The 6,795-nt window shown below is 55.7% G+C and overlaps 1 protein-coding gene across 1 annotated transcript in view; it reads left to right on the top strand.

The window, feature by feature from the left end:
• The first annotated feature begins 1,667 nt into the window (after nt 1–1,667).
• Nucleotides 1,668–6,795, top strand: part of COQ8A (coenzyme Q8A) — a 50,504-nt gene continuing 45,376 nt past the window's right edge. The window contains exon 1 of the mRNA XM_036865687.1: nt 1,668–1,766. The gene's annotated coding sequence lies outside the window, so the exon portion shown is untranslated. The remainder of the gene's footprint in view (nt 1,767–6,795) is intronic.

The following is a 6,795-nucleotide window of genomic DNA, read 5'->3' as shown; positions in this document are numbered from 1 at the left end:
GCTATGTGGTGGGCAGTGGTAGAGGTCACAACGCTGGCAGGGGTTGGAGGAACACAGGCAGTTAAAGGAACAGTTAGCTTAGAAGGGAGCAATGGACGGACATCTCTTGAAGGCCTAACCCAGGGGGGCTGGAACTTTCTCTCCTGTGTGGTAAAAGGGAGCCAGTTGCGTACTCAAGGCAAGTTCCCAGTTCTTAGCCCCACCCTGCTTGGGGCAGTTCCTTGAAACTTGTCAACATCTCCTTAATTCTCTCTCAAAATATACGTTGTACTTAATGTGGAGATGATTGGGGGTGGGGTGTGTGTGCAGAATTTGGACTGGTAAGAGTTATGTGAACGTTCCTGCAGAGGAGACCCAGCAGCGCAGAGCACCCGGCCAGAGAAGCTCACAGCTGTGCCACCCCGGTCCCGCACGCTCCGCTTCTGCGCTGCGGGGGACACGCTGCCTCAGCTCAGGTCCCACGGCCGGGACGGCCTGGACGCCGGGCTCCAGCGTCCATGAGGAACGGTGAAGCTCGGTTCACGTCTGGATTTTATCACAACCCTCTCCCCCCATTGCAGGCATCAGCATACAACGGTCAATTTTCCTAAGTAGTAATAGTAAACAAGTTTCCAAAATGTTAAATGTTAATTCATCAAAATCATTTCGGAATAAAGGACAATCCGTTGGCTTGAATATTTAGTTTTGTGAAAGAGCCACTAAATTGTTCTGATTTCCCTTTGCTCCACCGACATCCCTGGACAGAGCTGCAGACCAGGGAGTGGAAACGGTCAAGACAACCGGGGCTCAGGTGTGATATCTCGGGCTGACGAGGAGACTTGGGGCCACTCCGTTTGGGAGGAGGCACTTCCTCAGGGGGCAGCTCCCTGTCTTCCGCTTCTTATCGAGCCGGCCGCCCGCCGCAGGGCCCGCTTCCGCTCCTTCCACGTGCTTGCCTGTGCCCACTACTCGGAGGAGGGCCGGCCTCCGCGAAGAGCCTTGCCGACAGGGGTATACGACCCCACACGCACCGGGGCCACTGCTCGGGCGACCCAGCCTGGGACGCGCCCACAGGGCCAACACTGGTAGTCAGAAGAGAAACGCAACATGTGGGCGGGGCCGGGCGCCAGAGGCGGGCCCGGGCGCCGGAGGCGGGCCCGCACTCAGCGGCCGACAGCGCTTCCGACTTCTGTGGGAGTCTTTTGTGGGAACTGGGAGGGGGCCCTCGTTACATAAAGGAGAGCACGGGCCGGCCCGCTGCAGTCACTTCAGCTCCTTCCACCGCCTCCCCTCCAGTCCTGCTCGGAGGCCCGGCGAGCACCGGCCGGGGCGTGACATCCAACCGCTGGCAACCGCGGCTGCGCCCGCCGCCTCATCTGCCGAAAGGCTAGTTCTCGGGGTGCACCCGCATCAAGCACCCACCCTTGCAACCCGGCCTTTACCCAGCCTTCCCAACTAGAGGAAAGGGCCGCCGGTAGGGAAGAACGGGAGGGGCCCAAGCGCTGGGGCGGCCTCCCATTGGCTCCTCTCTCTCTGCCCTCCGTCCCGATTGGCCGCGGGTCGAGCGCACGGGCTGTGCACGCTGCCCCGCGCCGCGCGACGTTGGACTGGGGGCGGGTGGCGGCGCAGCCAATGGGAGCGGCCTGCGGGGCGGGGCTCCCGGCTCTGGGTCTCTGGGCTAGGGCGAATTGGTAAACAGATCCGGAGCGTGTGCCGGGTGCCAACGCTACGGCGAGCGCGCGGGGGCTGCGCGAAGGTGACCGCGGATCTCAGCTTCCTGCAGCCGGGTAAGGCTGCCGCCCACCGCGTGCCCTGGGCGCCGTCTGCCTGCGGCCAGAGCTGCGCTCACCACCCGCTTGGGCTCTTCTTGTATCCTCAAGTAACAGCGCGGCTTCCCCTTTGCGAGTTTCATTTGCTCCAAGCTCCGGGCCGCGGCGCGTTGGGCGCCCTGCGGCTGTCTCCTACCCCCGTGCCCACCTTAGCCCATACGTGTCTCGGGGAGGGGCCGAGGGCCGCGTGCTGGAGCCATGGGTCCCCGGAACGCGCCGAGCAGCTCCGGTGACCTGATGCCTTGTCTCTTGGTCGCCAGTAGTGCTTTCCTGCCTCGCTTTCTCATGATAATATTTCTCTTCACGCCTAGACCCCTTTGCACTGTCTCAGGGGCGCTAACTGCCCCTGGCCCCAGGTTTGTGTCAGGACTTTGACTCCCTTGACCCGAGCCAGCTGTTGGGTTCCACAGTTGGGGGTTTTGGGTGAACTTGGGAAAGAGGACCCTTCTTGGTCCTTTCCTCCGTTGGCTTTTCTTTGGCCCATCCTCCTACTTTTCCAAACGCTGGGGGTCTTGTGAATGGTTTGGGCTTAATTGCCTAAACTCTTGCCTTTGCCCAGTCTCTGCCCCTCTGCCAAACCCAGGCCAGTTCTCCCATGTGCCTTGTGGGATGGAAAATGCTGCGGGGGCAGGCCTGGATGCTGGAGCTCTCCATTTGGATGACAGGTGCCAGTCCTCTGAAGGGTGAGAGACTTACGTGCAGCCTCTCATCCAGGGTAGGGCCTGCAGCCCATTGGAAAACTTGTCCACACTCACTTGCGCCTTGGGTGTGTGTGACAGAAGACTGAAGAGCTGGGCCTGCCAGGTCTAACTTGTTGCCAAAGGATTTGAGCATGCCTGATGCCAGCCTGCCAATTGTCATGCTGTGCATGGGTGGGTCATGCTGGCAGGAGGGCCCTTCTCCAGAGAAGAAACAAAGCGGGGGCTGGTGGTTCTCAGGAGCAGCATCTTTAAGACTGGTGATGACTTTGGGCATTTTCAACTTTGCAAATAATGCAGACAAGGCAGGGTTAGGATTTTGGGCCTGACCTTGGGCAACTCAAAGGAAAAGTGAACTAAGGTGCTTTGAGCACTTACGTGTGTGTCACATAAGACAGGGTTTCTCAACCTTCAGCAACATCCCTGGCCTCTATCCATTAGATGCTAGTAGCACTCCCCCCCCGACACACACACACACACACACACACACACACACACACACACACACACACTATTTGTGACACCCAAAAATGTCTCCAGACATTGCCACATGTCTCCTAGAGGACAAAAGCAACCTTGGTTGAGAACCACTGAGGTAAAACTGTAAAAAGAGTCTTCCCATGCTGCCAGAGGCCCCCTAGGACCTGTCCATGACTGGCTGAGAGGTTTATGTAAAGGGTAGCATCTCTGTCCTAAACCAATGATAGAAGCCCTGTAGGTTGGGCTTTAATGGAGTCCCCCACTCTGGACCTGGGGGGATAGGAGTGAGATAGGAGGTAGAAACCCATGGTCATTTGCTGTGCCTGCTGGGTGCATGGCAGTGACTGGCTGGGTCCAGAGTACAAAAGAAGTGGGAGACTTGTGGTTTCTGTCTTTGGGGACTTTGCAAGACTGTGGGAGATATACATATGAAATAACCATGGGGCAGTTTTTAAATAGTGAGCAAACAAGTTTACGCTGTCTGAATGCTGGCAGAAAGGCCAATTCAGTTATCCATAAGTGGCTTTTCCAAGGTGATGCTTTGCTCATCCTTACTGGTTTGCTGAGACATGTCTTATGATGTGGGAGGGTGCCAGGCCTGTGTCTGCAGAGAGTAAGTGTGTGGCTGCATTTCAGACATATATGTGGGGGTATATACATGTGCCGTGTACTCCTCCAAGAGAGAGGCTACCCAGGAGTGCAGAATGGACACGTGTACAATTTGTACAGTTCTTTTACAGTTGATTGAAGCATCAGAGACAGTGAGCCATTTCTTTTTGTGCAGGGAAAGACACTACTTCTGAGTCTAGATTTTGCCTTCACTGTAACCCAGAATTTATGCCCCAAACCTCAAAGTCCCAAACTGCTGGGGACGCAGAAAAGTGAAGAATGGTGATTATTGTACAGGGCAAGGAAACACATCTGAAACCCCTACCATGAATTTGTTTTTCTTGTTGTTAATTGATCCTATGGGGATGTATCAGGATTTTCCCATAACATTCCTTGGTTAGTTAGGGTGTCTTCTGGGTGCCCTTTCTTGCCTATAGAAAAGCATCTGGACAGGGAGGTCACTTCTCTTTTCTCGGAAAGAAGTTTAGAGGAGCGTATTATTGGGAAGCTCCAAACTTGGCATGATGATTTTCCATCAAGAGCCGTGGGCACTGAGTCATTATCTTTGTTAGTTGAAACAAGAGCTGTGTGCAAAATTAGACAGGAATATTTAGAGAGTTGTCTTGATCTGACAGTGGCATCTGGAAATAGTTCCAGCATTCTTGCTAAACAACAGCCAGGAACCTGGGAGAGCCAGTAGAAAGAAGAGCCAGTGGGAGAGGGGGAGTGCGAGGGCCCTGCTCCTTGAGGAGTTGCACCTGTTGGGGGGATGGGGTCTGCTGACTCTGAGGCAGACCCTGATGTGTCTGGGTCGGCTGCTCCCCACACTTTTCAAACCCAAGTGGGTATCCACTGGTCTGTCCACAAGCATGTTTGTTGTGGGGTTACAGGCTCCTGAGCCCTTGACCTTTTGCTTTGAGGTCAGGGGCCCACGGAATACCTAACATTGGAAATGACCCTGAAAAATCTCTTTTTATTCTTCATACTTGGGTGTGCTTTATTTTTACTCTGTGCATGTAGAGAAGGATTCCTGAGAAAGCTGAGTGTTTTTCACTCACCTTGCCCTTTCAGGGTATTGTAGGTTCTGTTGTAGTGAATAGTGACGGAGTCCTCGACTTGCTTTTTAAAATATCCCATTTCCATCTGGGCTGAGGGAGAGGGGCTGCACTTGGTAGAAACCTGGAAAATCCCTGTGTGCTCTAAGGGTTGGTGCTTCTCCACATCCTGCCCTGAAGAAAAGCCCACTCTAGAATTGTGGGTTATTCACTCCTTGAACACATATTGATTGATTGTCTGCCTCGAGCGTGGCATTGGAAATATAAAAGTGAACAATTCCTTGGTTCCCGGACCTCAGGGAATTGTCATAAGGGGTGTGCAGATACCACCTAAACACCCTCAGTGTGGTTTGGACTCGGGGTCTAGATCAGACCACTTCTGGCTGGTGGAAACGGCAAGGCGCTTGGAGGAGAAGGCGTGTTAGCTGGGACTCTGAGAATGAGCAGGATGTCAGCAGGAGGAGGCGGGAGTTTGGAGGGGTGAGGGGCCAGTGCTTCCCAGATGCTCTGTGCTGAAGGCCAGGTTTTATTTTTTCCCAGTTTGTTGCAGACCAGTGCTTTTGCAAAACACAATAAACATGTCCTGACACTGCTAAATTGCTGTGAAGGTTTCTGAGCGCTTGCTCCTGTTATCTCATCGAGGATGACAATATGAGTCCAAGGACCGTTCTTTGAGTAGCATTGGTCCAGGCAGTGGGCCCTTTGAGCAGAGGCATTGGGTGGGTGAGTGCCTGGTAGGGGTGAGTGCAGTCTGGCCGGAGGGTGGGGAGTGGGAGGGGAGCAGTGGGAGGCTGGGCTAGGGAGCAGATTGGGGTGAGTCCCCCACCCCACTTCCTGTTGAAGCAGCTTGTGTGATCTGCCCTTAGGAGTTCAGGATAGTCTGATCAGCATTGCTGCCACTTGTGCTTCCGTAGGGTCGGGGGGCCAGCGGGGCTTTGGCATAGGGCTCCTGGTAATTTTCAGCTGACAGTTCAGTTCAGGCCAGAAAGGGTTCCCTGGGCGCCCACAACTCAGCTGCAGCCTAGGGGGCTCTGACAGAGAGCGAGGCGGCTCCCTGCCCTGGCATGCGCACAGTGGACGTGGGTACCTGTGGGTACTGGCAGACTGGGCAGGACCTAGGGCGGGTGCAGTCCTGTGCTGTGGGAACCCAGGGCGCCCCGGTGCTGGTTCTGCTGGAAAAGGGCCGGGAAACTGCCTTCCTGTGCTGGGAGGTCTAGGAGCTAGGGCCTGAAGGATGAACAGGTTTCAGGGGTCAGGGTGGATGGGGAGGGAGACCCGTGAGGCGGCCTGTGAGAAGTGAGGGCGGCCTGAGTCCCAGGTGGCGGGTAGTGGGGAGGTGGAATGAAGGCGTAGATTCAAGAGATTATAAATCTGTGCAGGTGGAATCTCTAGACTAAGTTACTGCTTGGCCACTGGGCTGAGATTTCTAGTGGCAGGAGGGGTGGGGACTCTTTGGGGTGGATGGTGGTGTCACTGCTGAAAACAGAGGGGGCAGAGCTAGGCTGGCGGCAGGAAGATGGTGATGTTAGTTTTAGACGGGAAGGGGTTGAGGTGCCTGCGGGACTTTTTTCCTATCCTTTTTTATTAAGGTACAATTTGCATACAGTAAATTCACACTTTCTAGTGTGCTGTTGTGCAGTTTGACAAATGCATATAGTCGTCATGTAACCATTACCACAGTCAAGGTCCAGAACGGTTCCGTCCTCCCCGCCCCCCGGGTTCCCTGTGCCCCTTCATCGGTGCCCGTGGGACTTGGAGGGAGAGACGTGGCGTGTGTATAACTGGATTTGTTCTAGAATTGGGCCAGTGGTTGAGATGGCCTGCCCGGCCTGGGAATGGGATGCACGGTCCTGGGGGAGCCGCCAGCCCGTGGGGAGGCTGAAGCAGCCCAGGGGACAGCGTAGAGACCGGGGAGGATGGGGCTGGGGACCAGGCCTGGGGACTCCTGTGGAGGTGGAGGGGGAAGAGGAGCTGGTGAGGGAGGTTGAGATGAGGGGCCGGGTGAGCCATGGGAACCCAGGAGAGGATTGCAGGGGAGAGGGTGGGACCCGCGGGAAAGGCTGAGGAGGGTGGTGCTGACTCAGGTGGCTGGAGCCATCGGGTGACCGTTGTGAGTGCCACAGAGGGAGAGCGCGGGGTCGGGGC

Source organism: Balaenoptera musculus, chromosome 1 (assembly GCF_009873245.2).
Source record: "Balaenoptera musculus isolate JJ_BM4_2016_0621 chromosome 1, mBalMus1.pri.v3, whole genome shotgun sequence".
Lineage (NCBI taxonomy): Eukaryota > Metazoa > Chordata > Mammalia > Artiodactyla > Balaenopteridae > Balaenoptera > Balaenoptera musculus.
The sequence above is the reverse complement of the archived record's forward strand: the minus strand, read 5'-3'. Positions and strand labels throughout refer to the sequence as shown.